Here is a 12761-nt window from a genome sequence, read left to right on the forward strand (position 1 = left end):
CGCACCCTAGACAGATGCACTGTGGCACAGTGTGGATCCACGTGCTAGTCCGTGTGGTCCGAGCAGTGTGGATATAGCAAGTGTTGTCTGCAGAGAGTCAGAGGTGGGAGGAGGAGAAACAGATGCTGAGGTTCCTGCCCGGAGCTGGCAGTGTAGACTCTTCCTGTGGATTGGGGCACTGCCTGGGGCATCCTGGGCCTTCCATGTTCTCCCCTTAGCATCCTGCTACTACACTGACCCGCTCTGGGTTTTCTTGAGTGGCTTGGTCTTGGCTCACCATCAGCTTTCAGGCAAGTCAGCTTGCTTCTCCTGAGCAGGTTGGAATTGCCTGGGCTGAGCTTCTCCCGTGACTGCACCAGAGGCAGGTCTGGGTCGGGCAGGCAAGTAGGTCTGATAAGGAGGATGGGGCAATTTCTGGCCGGCACCACCTTGTAGGGAATCTGGGCTTTCCCTCCGGGGCTCAGGGCATGGGCAAGGGAAAGAAGGGTGGGGACTCGTACCCAGTGAAAGTGACAGGCCTCTTTGAACCTCATTGAGACAGGGCAGGACCTGTTTCCATATGCCCAGGGCTTATAAGAAACCAGGCAGTGACCTTTGCTTCCCAAGCCCTAAAATGAAATTCTCTAGGCTTAGGCTTTCACCTTTAGCTTCGAGAGAGTTCCTTGTGGAGAGGAGATTTTGTTTGTCAAGAAGAAGAGGTGATCACTTCATTTGGTGACATTGGGTACAGGTGGTGGCATGTGGATGGCAGGGAGGGAAGGGCCCAGGATGGGGTAAGAGGATGAATGAGGTGGCTGATTGTAGCCAATGTTCCCATTACACGTGGAGGAGAATTGCAAGCACCCACTCTTTTCTGAAAATAATTCTCAGGGTGTGAGCACATATGATTGTGTTTTTACTCCTAAGTCCAAGCTCTCTGGCTAATTAATGATAGTTTGAATACACTGGGCACTGTGAACTCACTTCCCAGGAAAAGGATGATTGATTTGGTTAGCCATTTCTAATCTGAGAACAATTCAAAAAAGGAGAGAAAGAGAAAGAAGGAAAAAAAAAAAGAAAAAAAATCCCACAAGAAGGATTCCTTTCTGTATTATAGGTGTAGGATATTGCTACCTTGCTATAATTTATGTATTTCTTGATTGGTTTTTGATTGATTAATCCATTGAGCAAATAACTATTGAATGCCTAACCCAAGTCAGGTGCTGTGCTAAGAATAAGGGGTGTATAGTAATGAAATGGGGGGGGGGCCCTGGCTTTAAGGATCTTTCAAGGTAGTAAATAAGCAAAATGCTCATGATATGAAACATTTGCTTGAGCAACCTGATCTTCACAACCTCCTTTGAAGTAGGCATTGTTATCTCTCTAACAGATAATGAAACTAAGACTCCCAGAGGTGAAGAAACAAGGGTAGATAGAGGACTCTGGGAGTCCAGAGTGGTGAGAAATGATTTCCATTTGGGAGTAGTCTGGAAAGGCTCTGGGGGGGGGGTGGCCTTTGAGCACAAGGATGAAGGCAGAGCTGGCCTAGAGCAGGTGGAGAGCAGGAGCAGCCTGCTCCAGGGCTTGGGGCACAGCCAGGATGATGGTGAGGGGAGGTTGAGCCACTCAGACAGCAGCCAGGGAGGCTGTTGGCTGGGTCTGAGCCCCTGGGACCTTCTAATGGGGGAAGTCTCATTGCAGGAAAACAGGTCAACACCCCAGGCAGACAAGGAGTAGTCATTGCAAAGCTGCGTTGCATAGAATTGCACAACTCCAGTGGGATGAGCAGCTGTGTTGGGAGGGAGAGCTCAGAGTTGGGAAGAGCAAAGGCAAAGTTCCTCTGCCTCACCACTATCTCTCCTGAGCGAATCAGCTCAGCCACATGGGTCCTGAGCCTAGCAAACCAAGGTGAGCCCAGAGAAGCTCAACTGTAGACAGAGGGTTCAACAGAGGCTGTGGCCTCTTCTGCTCATTCATTCATGTTGCAAATATTTACTGAGTCCCTACTATGTGCCAGATGCTGTGGTAAGAGAAAATTAAGAAACCATCTCTGCAATCAAGGACTCAGTCTAGTGAAGGAGTGGACCAGAAAAACAATAGATGACTGTACTGATAAGTAACAAACCCTTGCTATGTGTCAGGCATTGTTTTCAGTGCCTTGTATGTATTAACTCATGGAATTTTCACAACCAACAGATTGGTTATATTCTTATTCTTGTCTCAGGGAGGGAGAGACAGAGGCACCAAGAGATTAAGTGATTTGCCCCAGGTCACAGAGCTAGTAAGAAGCAGAGCCAGGATTTGAACCTAGGCAGACTGGCTCCAGAGCCCAGGCCCTTAACCACTATGCGACACCACCTCCTGTTCCTACAACCAGATCAGTAGTTTATTTGTTGCAGGATGACAAGGGGCAGCAGGGAAGGCCCCAAGAGAACCAAGGAGGGGTCCGCAATCTGGTTGGAGCTCTTCCTAGAAGAAACAAGACTACTTGCATGAGGGATGAGTGGTGGGCACTCAGGCCCAGGGAAGGTAGGGGGAATTTGAAGCAGTAAAGGAGCCAGAAAGAACAGAAGGTGATGGGGAGCGCAAGAACTGGGAGGAGCCCATGGTGGCTGGAGGGGAGGTAGGGGAAGAGTGGGATGAGAGGGGAGATAGGCAGGGTCATGTTTGAGAGAAGCTGGAAGTGGCTTCTTCTGGCCGGGTGTTATCCAGAGTTCCCAAGAACCCAGGGCCATAAACACACTAGGCATACACAGGCCTACTCTGAGGGTTAATTGCCTTGGTGTAAATAAACAATCCCTTGCATAAATCTCTGCTCAAAGTGACAAAGGTACCTACTGAGGCCATCCCTGTAGGCTGACTTGGGAAAGCAGAAATGCAGTGACTTAGCCTTTCCATACTTCAATTTCATCATCCATAAAATGGGATTTTGAAATAATCTCAGCCAAGGTGGAGCCTGATGGGAAGTTTGTGGAGGATCCAGATTCCTTAATTTTTTTTTCTGCACATTTCCAGACAAGAGACCTAAACAAGTTAGGCGCTTTGTGGGAGATTTTTTAGAACAACAGGCTTTCATATTGGGTTTTCAAAGATCTTTGAATATGCAGGAATATGCTAATAAAAACAACATGATTATTTCTATTATGTCACCATCTTCCCCAGGAACAGTGTCCAATTGTTACCAGGGGAGCGTGCCTTAAAACTTAGATTTCGGATTGGGATGTCAGCCATGGCAAGGGACCAGCCCGAGTGGGTAATTCTGATGGGTGAAATTTCATCAGTAAAACACAGCCTATGTCTCATCCTTCGTGGTCATCTTCTCCAAACACCAGTGGTTCCTTCCTTCGAGCACCATCAGTTTGGTTACTAAGTCACTCTTAATACCCATCAAGGGCTAGTGCCCTTCACAATATGTTCTGAGATGCTGTGGGATATGAAGAAGCATTCCTGCCTGCGCCAGTGCTTGGAGGCATCGAAGCAGAATGCGGTGGCTCGAGACATCAGAGCATTCTTGAGAAGACCATGTGGAACAACCGGTATTGGTTACATCGATGAAGTTGCAAGGGAGATTAAGATTTGCATCACTCTGAGGAAAATGAAATTACGGCACCATCTGTACATCATATGCACATCTACGTTCCTGAAAATTTCTGTTTCACTTAATGGTTTATTCCATATATGTTCATATCCATGCATGTACTTATGCAAAATCTCAAAAAACTCATTTTATGCTTCCGTTCGGAAAATGTAGATGTAAATTTAATAATTAGGCGTCCAATCCTTAGTAATAAACATCACTGTTATATTGTTTTCTGAAAGGGAAAGGAGAAAAAAAAGACCATCTAAATTCCCATGATATTTTTTTCTTCCAGGGTTTTTTTGGCTACTCATTTGAAAGGAGGATTTCTTAACTATGAAAACTTCCCTGGTTATTTTTGGCATGATTCTACATGGTCCTAAATAGTTTTGAAATGTTTATTGCTTTACTCAGATGATAAATAATGAAGAAAGAAGAAAAGTGTCTATAATGATAATTTCATTTTGCAGTCCTTTGAAAGGATTCCTGAAATATTTCATATATGATACATTTCAAACAAAAGATAAACTGCAAGTTGGGAATTAATCCCAGGACCCTGATCAATTTATCAGACACTTGATCTTTTAAGAATCATCAAATATAATCCCCTAATTTCTGTAATCTCTGGGAGGATGTTAAACCCAAATGGACACTGCATACCGTAATGGATAGGCTGACATTTTCAAGAAATAACACGGCTTCCTGCCTGCTGCACTTCCACTGTGCATGGGATGCTTTGAAAAATTGTCAGCTTTTTCTCAGATGCACGATTGATATGATAGCTTTGAGAGGTTTTTGGAATTCTTTTCTTCACTCACAAATGAAAACGTACTACAACTGAATCTCAAATCTCGGTGTAAATGCAAGTGTGTGGAATGCTGAGCTACCTTTTCACCCGTGTTGCTGTGAATCCATCCAATTTCCTGCTCCTGTTAGCAACACTATGATAGGCCCGGCCAAGAATTTTATTCAGAGTGACTCCATCCTGCAAATCTGTTTTTGCAACCATGTGCAAATTGGTTCCAGTTTTCCCTTCAACCTTGATGAGCCTAACAGCCTTTCTTTGTTGATGCTGGGCCTTGAAGTCTTCTTGGATCTCTTTTGCACAAGCTGAGAAGTCTTCTTTCATTACACTGTCAGTGGGTTCATCATATATTATTGACTAAGCCAGGGAAACACTGATCTCATTCTTAAGGCCCTGCAAGATTTCATCATTGTTCTTTTAAAGATTTCATGAAAAAAATATGTGCACTTTTATAGTGATTAGCTAGTAAATCCCTCAGTCCAGGTAAGTTCTGTGAGTACAGGGACTTTTCTCTGTTTGTTTTGCTTTTTCCTTTTTTTGCACAGCTGGACATACAGTAGGCACTAATTAAATATTCATGGAATGAACAAATAAAGTTCTTCTTTCTTTTGTGGTTCACTCTGATTTCAAACATACTCCTAAACACTATTTTGCTTTTGAGATAACATAGCTTCATGTTCGTGTTTCAAATTTGGGATTGGCAAAGTTTTTCTGTGAGGTGCCAGAGAGTAAATAGTTTAGGCTTCATGGGCCATAAACTCTCTGTCACAAATACTCACTTGTCATTGTGGCCCAAGGGCAGCCAGAGATAATGCATGAATGAATGAGCGTGGCTGTGTGACAATAAAACTTTATTTACAAAAATAGATGAGGGGCTAGATTTGTTTTTTTATTTTTATTTTATTTAAATCTAATTAATTAACATGGAACGTATTATTGGTGTCAGAGGTAGAGGTCAGTGATTTATCAGTCTTCTATGACACCCAGTGCTCATTTTATCACGTGCCCACCTTCATGCCCATCACCCTGTTAACCCATCCCCTCACCCCCTCCTCTCCAGTGACCCTCAGTTTGTGTCCTATGATTAAGAGTCTTTTAGGGTTTGTCTCCCTCTTTGATTTCGTCTTGTTTTATTTCTTCTTCTCTTCACTTATGATCCTCTGTATTGTTTCTTAATTTCCACATATGAATGAGATCATATGATAATTGTCTTTCTCTGATTGGCTTATTTCACTTAGTATAATACCCTCTAGTTCCATCCATGTCGTAGCAATGGCAAGACTTCATTTTTTGATGGCTGAGTAGTATTCCATTGTATATGTATCACATCTTCTTTATCCATTCATCTGTTGATGGACATCTGGGCCTTTTCCATAGTTTGGCTATTGTGGGCATTGCTGCTATAAACATTGGGGTGCAGGTGCCTCTTGGGATCATTACATTTGCATCTTTGGGGTAAATACCCAGTAGAGCAATTGCTGGTTTGTAGAGTAGCTCTATTTTTAACTTTTTGTGGAACTTCCATACTGTTTTCCAGAGGAGCTGCAACCAGCTTCCATAACCACCAACAATGTAAGAGGGTTTGAAGAGCTAGGTTTGACCTATGGGTCTTAGTTCGTTGATCTGTATTTTAAAATACTAATTAAAAAAAACCAAAAAACTCTCTCCTGTAACTTATTTTGGCTGAGCCGATGACACTCTTCCTGCAATGGTTTCACTACATATAAATCATTACTAACTACAATTGCCATATTATTCCTCTCATGTTTACTGAAAATTGTTAGCTTTTTTCCCCTAATAAAAATAGAAAGTCCCCTTCCCACTGCTCAATTTTCCTGTTTGCACAATGAGTCTGAGGAATAGAATGCTATTGAACTCCTGCCTTCAAAAATCCATTTTCCAGATACTTTACACCTTGCAATTTGCCCTGGACTTTCTGTACTTTGAAGGCCCATTTGGGTTGATAAAGTGCAGCCTTTTCTTAGGTTATGAATTTCGAATCATGTACAGGATCTCAACCTGAGATAGCACAGTATCCTGCTCCCTTATGGATCCCAGATGTCCCCTGATGCAGTGCCTATGGGGATGAAATATGCTGTCACTCAACCATGAATGACAACCACCATGACCTGCCATAGCCTCTAACTTGCCCCAGAAGTTCTTAGCAAGTTTTCTGAAGAGTGATTAATCAGGCCTTCAAATAATTACAAGCATCAGGGACAAACCGCAATTTACCACATGTAAAATAGCAGAAGTCTATAGAAAGTAAATTTTTTAAAAAAAGATTTTATTTATCTCAAATAAATAAAGCTTTATTTGAGAGAGAATGAGCAAGCATGAGTGGTGGGAAGAGGCAGAGAGAGAGGGAGAGGCAGACTCTCTGCTGAGCAGGGAGCTCCATGCAAGACTCCATCCAAGGACCCCGGGATCATGATCTGAGCTGAAGGCAGATGCTTAACTGACTGAGCCACCCAGGTGCCCTTAGAGAGTAAATATTTTAATTTTTAAATTTTTTGCTAAGAGACACAGAGTACTGACAGGAACTAAAAAAAACTCAGTGGGCAACAGGCCCTCCCTTCCTCACTCTCCCTCAGGACAGCACCGAGGCCTGATGAAATATCACCATGAGCTGACTGGTATCAATATGCTCATAGTTTTGCTATGATGATGAAAGGTGAGGTTAGTACTGTTATGATCAAATAAAACTGTGACGTACATTTCACAAATTGGAACTGATTCCATATAATAAGACCACCAACAAAATAGTTACATTTATTGTGTATTTACTATGTGCCAGGCACTGTGCTAGACTCTGGGCATGGATTATCTCACTTAGCCACCACTGTGGCCCTACCAGATAGGCACTCTGACTGTTCCCAGTTAGGTGTGCTTTACAGACACTATGCATCCTGCCGAAGCTCATGGAGTTAGTGTGTGTAGAGCTGGTATGTGGGTATCTGATGGGCACCATTTTCTTTTCCTATGAAAAATTTGATTACAGGAAACAGTAGGGTAAGAATAGGGAACGTCCAACTCTAAATGGACTCCCCACAACATCCTGTAATCCAGCCCCTCCTCGTTACACCCGGAATCTTTCCCCTCTCTGCAAAGATGAGAAAACTGGAAGAGAAAGTTCCAACTTGATTTTAGGGGTGAAGGATTGGTAGGGGCAGGAGTGTTGTCAAAAGGCCCCCAGTTACACCCAGAGCAGCCCAGCCACCCTGATGAGAAGGGAAGGGAAAGGAAGGGAAGGGAGAGGAAGACACTGGAAGAGCTGTGGGCAATGTGGTAGGTTCATCTAGGTCTGGACAGGCTGAGAGATTTACGAGGTTAGCTTATTTAGGACTTATCAGTAGAGAGCCAAGCCATGCTCTAGGAATGCACTACATCTTCAGGGGGCAGATGGCACCTAGAAAATAGGTTCTATGAGTGTTATACCAGTCAGGGTCCTCCAGAAAAACAGAACCATTAATATATATATATATATATATATATATATATATATATATATATATATATATATAATATATATATATATATAGAGAGAGAGAGAGAGAGAGAGAGAAAATTTGTTATGAGGGGATTGGCTCAAATGATATGAAGGCTGAGAAGTCCTACAAGTCCTACAATCAGTCATCTGTGAACTGGGACCCAGGAAATCTGGGGAAGGGGGGTAGTTCTAAGAGATCTGAGAGCCAGGGAAGTTAGTGGTGAAAATCATGGTCTGACTCTGAAGTCTTGAAAGCCACAGGCATTGAGATCCAAGGCAGGAGAAGACAGATGTCCCAGCATAAGCAAAGAGAGCAAAATTGCCCTTCCTCTGCCTCGTGCTCTGTTTGAGTCCTCAGCAGATTGGCTGAGGCCCACCTACATTGGGGAGGACCCCCTTCTTCACTCAGTCTACCAACTCAAAAGCTACCCTGAGAAACGCTGTCACAGACATGCCCACAGTAACATTTTACCAGCTCTTGGGTGTCCCTTCGCCCAGTCAACTTGGCACGTAAAATTGACCATCACAAAAAGCCGGATGCTGACCAGGTGCATGGTGCTTTAGAGGGAATCTCGTGTATATGAGAACTTTTCTAAGAATAAGGCCAACCACCACTTCCTGACTACCGTACCAGGCACCCTACAACCACGCTGCACGCAACTATCGTCATCAACCTCACTTTGCAGAAGAGAAACCCAAAGCTCAGAGAGGTAAAGTGATTTGCCCAAGACCACACAGCTAAGAAGTGACACAGTCAGGATAGCAGGACAGCGCAGAAGAAATCCGATGATTGACGGGGATGCATCCTGTTCAGTTCTTTCCTGACCGGTGATTGGCCGGGGTGTGGCTGGCCTTGGAACAGACTGGAGCGTAGGGGCTGGGAGTTAATGACCTTTGTTTCCTCTGCACCATGTTTAACAAGCCTTAGTTTCACTACTAGTGATTAATAGAAGTAACTGCTTGGGCCTGTAGATTGTTAACAAACACTTTGACCTCTTGCATTGTGTTTAATCCAGCACATCTATGATGTGGGGTCTATTTATTGCTTCCATTTTACAGATGAAGAAGCTGAGGGAAAGTCCTTTCCAGACCCATGTTCCTGTGAGTTGAGACCTCCAAACCAGGTCCAAGCAAGGAGAGCAAATATATCAAATATGTTTAGGAGCAGGAATCTGAGGCGGACTGTCTGGGTTGGAATCTTGGTTCTATTGCTTCCCCAGCTACACAGTTGAAGGGAGGGAGGAGGGGGGAAGACAGGATTTGGAGGGAGGAAGAGAGAAAGACAGCTACCCCAAACAGTGAGGGGGGTAGTAGGGGCCGTTGGTTAAGAACAAGAGACTTGGAATGATTTATTTACGCTTGATCATGCCTCTTGTTAACTCGGATGCTTAAAATGGGGTAAAAGAACCCAAAACCCGTCCCACAAGGTGGTGGTTGTGAGCAGCAAATGAAGACGAGGGAGGGCTTCATCCGGTGCTTAGCTTGTGACCACACGTGCTGGCACTAGCAACCCTGAGGCTGAAATGGGTCAAGGCTGGAGAAGCTGGCCTGTGTGTTCGAAGCTGTTGGAGTCTGGCGACCAAGGGTGTCTCCGGGAGAAGCTCTTAGGGAGGGCTGATGAGGTTCAGGGCCCCTTCAGGAGGCGTGCCAGGGCTGGAATTCCTGAGCCGGTGCCCCACCACCAAGATGCTCACCACCACCAAAGCTTGGCTCCTGGAGGCCAGGGACACACTGCTCCTGAAGACACTTTCCTTACCTCTCCTTTCCTATAGGCATCTTCATGGGCTTTAGTCACCCCTGTGAGGACAGGCTACGTGATTTGTGGGGCCCAGTGTAAACTAAAACCAGGAAGCCCCTTTGTTCAAAAATTCAGAACTTCAAGATGGTGACTGTAGAACATTGAACAAGTGGAGGGAACTTACTGAGCACGGGACCCTGTGCCACTGTACAAGTCACATGGCCGTGAAACTGGCCCCGACTCTTGGCCATGGACATCTGAGTCTCTTCCTGGACATCTGAGTCAACCCTGAAAACCTCAGTCAGCTGCCTGGGTGCTCCGATCACAAACCAAGCATGTGGGCATTTAGAAACATCCATTCTTCAATGCGTTCTCCCTGAAGCCATTTATTAAATACATGGGAAGGCCTTGGCAAGACCCACGCCCAATACTTTGAGACATTCAGTGTCTGATGGGAGACACGCACACACACACATACACACACACACGCACAGTACTTAACAAATCAATTATTCCATTCATTCAGTCAACACACAGTTGTTATTGCATGTCCTGTGCCAGGCTCTGTGCTGGGCATCAGAGACCAGACACGAAAGGAAAACCATTCAGAGCACAGAATTTGAGGCCACGCCATTGGGGTAAGAATCCTGATTCTACAACTTTAGGGCTGGATGACCTCGGGTGAGTTTCTGAACATCTCTGGGCCTTAGGTTCCTCACTTGTAAAATGAGGGTGAACGCAGTACGTTCTTCATATAATTGCTGGAGGCATGAAATGAATTAATATTCATAATTAATAAGCTCCTGGGAGAAGAGTTTGAGCACCATGCCTGGCATATAGGGCAATCTATGCAAATTATTATTTCCTGGAGGAATTAGTGGCCGGGAGTGACACCCACGTACACAGAAGGCGCGTGGTCATTAATTTTCTTTCACCAATAGTTGATCGTGCTGACCCCGTCCCAGGCTTTGTGTGTGGAACGAGGGGGGCATCTGGAAAGGTAAGACGTGGTCTCTTCTCTCCCCATCTCCCCGAGGCCTGCAGCCCTGTGAATCCAGGATAGCAGAGCAGGACCTTGTTACCGCAAAACCACCGTTTCAAAATGTGTTATTACTTCTCTATTTTATGCTTCGTATAGTGATGTGGGGCGAGCAGATGTGCAGGCCAGGAGTTGACCAGGTCCTCGGAGAGGACAGAGCCAAGTGCCAGCCGCTGGGCAGGGAGGGGGAGAGGGGTCGGAGAGCGTGGAAAGCTTCTCCTCCTCATCAGGAACCTTGCTGTCATGCGGAGCAGACCCAGCCTTTGGCCTCTGGCAGCCCGAATGGCAAGACGAAGCAGAGCAGAGCCCCATATTTGGCCAGAGAGAAGTTCACTCCACTACACACCCTCTGACTCACCCTCCCAGCCCAGCAGCCCCAGGGGCTGAGCTCACAGGTCCTCTGACTCAGGCACCATGGGGTGTCCTCATTTGGGCCAGGGGAGGTGGCCGTCCTGGGCTCCAGCTCCTCAGCATGCTCTCCCCTTTCCATCAGCCCCTGTTCTCTCGGGCATGCATGCTGGGTACCTGACCTTCCCCCGGGCCCCCTTCCACCCAGGACTGACACCTGCATGCATCCAGGAGCAGATTTGGCCAGAGCTGACTTCTCCATGGGGAGCTGCGCCCTAGCTTCTCCTTGCAAAGTGAGCTAGCAGGTGCTGTGATTGGATGGCTGGGTGAAGTCACCTGGCGGAGGACGTAGCCCCGTGTGGCAGGAAACAACAGAGATCAGGGCTCTGGGTGGTTCGAGAAGCTCTGGGTCGCCTTGGGCTGCTCACTGCCCCTCTCTGGTCCTTGCTGCCCAAAGCACTGATGAGGCTCCAGGAGACGGGAGCTGGGGAGACCGGCCTGCTCAGGTGGGAAGAACGCAGAGCTAAGGAGGTGCTGTCTTTTGGTCCCTTGCCTCTCAATGTGTGGTCCCCGAAAATGCACCATTCCCATCATTTTTTTTTTCATTCCCATCATTTTGGAGCTTGGTAGAAATGCAGACTCTCGGGCCCTACCCTGACCTCTTGAATCAGAACCTGCATCTTAACAAGGTGTCCTGATGATTCATGTGCACGTTGAATCTTGGGGTGTGTGCCAACCTGGCTGCACAGTGGAATCCTGGGAGTTTTAAAGAATTCTGCTGGGACCCACTCCCAGAAGTTCTGATTCTATTAGGTTGAGGTATTGGGGGCACCTTCACAGGCCCCGCCCCCCAGGTGATTTGAAGGTGCGGAAGCCCTGACCTAGCGCATCAGGGTGATGCCGTGAAGCCGGGTCCCACACTCAAATGTCTAGTCAGGCGCAGAAATGGGCCCAGCTGGCTGAGATCAGTGCATGTGACACTGCACGTGTATAGTGGGGCCTAGAGGGTCGAGGTTGGCTCTTGCCAGGACAACAGGGCCCAGTGGCTACCTAGCAACACCTGATTGTTCCCCTGCCTAAAGGCGCACCCCTAGGGCCAGATCTCTCCCCCAGTACAGCTGTTGATGTGATGCCTTCAGATTTTTAGATGTTGGCTCTATTTTTCTTCAAAATACTGCGTGGTTCAAACAGAATGGGTGCGAGGTGGCTTGGGACCTGCTGATTCATAATCTCTGTTCCAGACAAGGTGTTCCTCTGTCCTGGTTTGCCTGGAACTGTCCTGTTTTAGCACTGAAAGTCCAGCATCCATGCAAACATCTCAGTCCCAGGCAAACCAGGACAGGAGTTGCGGTGCAGCAGCTTACTGGCTTGGGAGTCTTGATTACTGAACTACATTTCCCGGGTTGGAATCCTGGCTCTGTCTCTTATTTGCTATGTGATCTCGGTCACCTCAGTTCATCTCTATATATCTTAGTTCCTTCATTAGTAAAATGCAGGCAATCTGAGTCCCTACCTCTAGGCCTGTGAGGATAAAATGAATTCATGTACATAAAGTGCTTCGAGTAACACCTGGCATTCAGCAAACACTACGTGAATGTTATCAATTGATTATTGGATGCTCGGGGTAAACTCATCTCACTTCCCCAATGACACCAAAGTATCTCAGAGCATGTGTGGTGAAGTAATGAAAATGAGAGATCTGGATGTAGAAGACCTGGCCCTGAGGCTAGCACTATCAGCTATTTGCTGTGTGGACTTGGGCAGGTTGCTTAACTTCTCTGGGCC

This window comes from Canis lupus, chromosome 14, assembly GCF_048164855.1.
Source record: "Canis lupus baileyi chromosome 14, mCanLup2.hap1, whole genome shotgun sequence".
Lineage (NCBI taxonomy): Eukaryota > Metazoa > Chordata > Mammalia > Carnivora > Canidae > Canis > Canis lupus.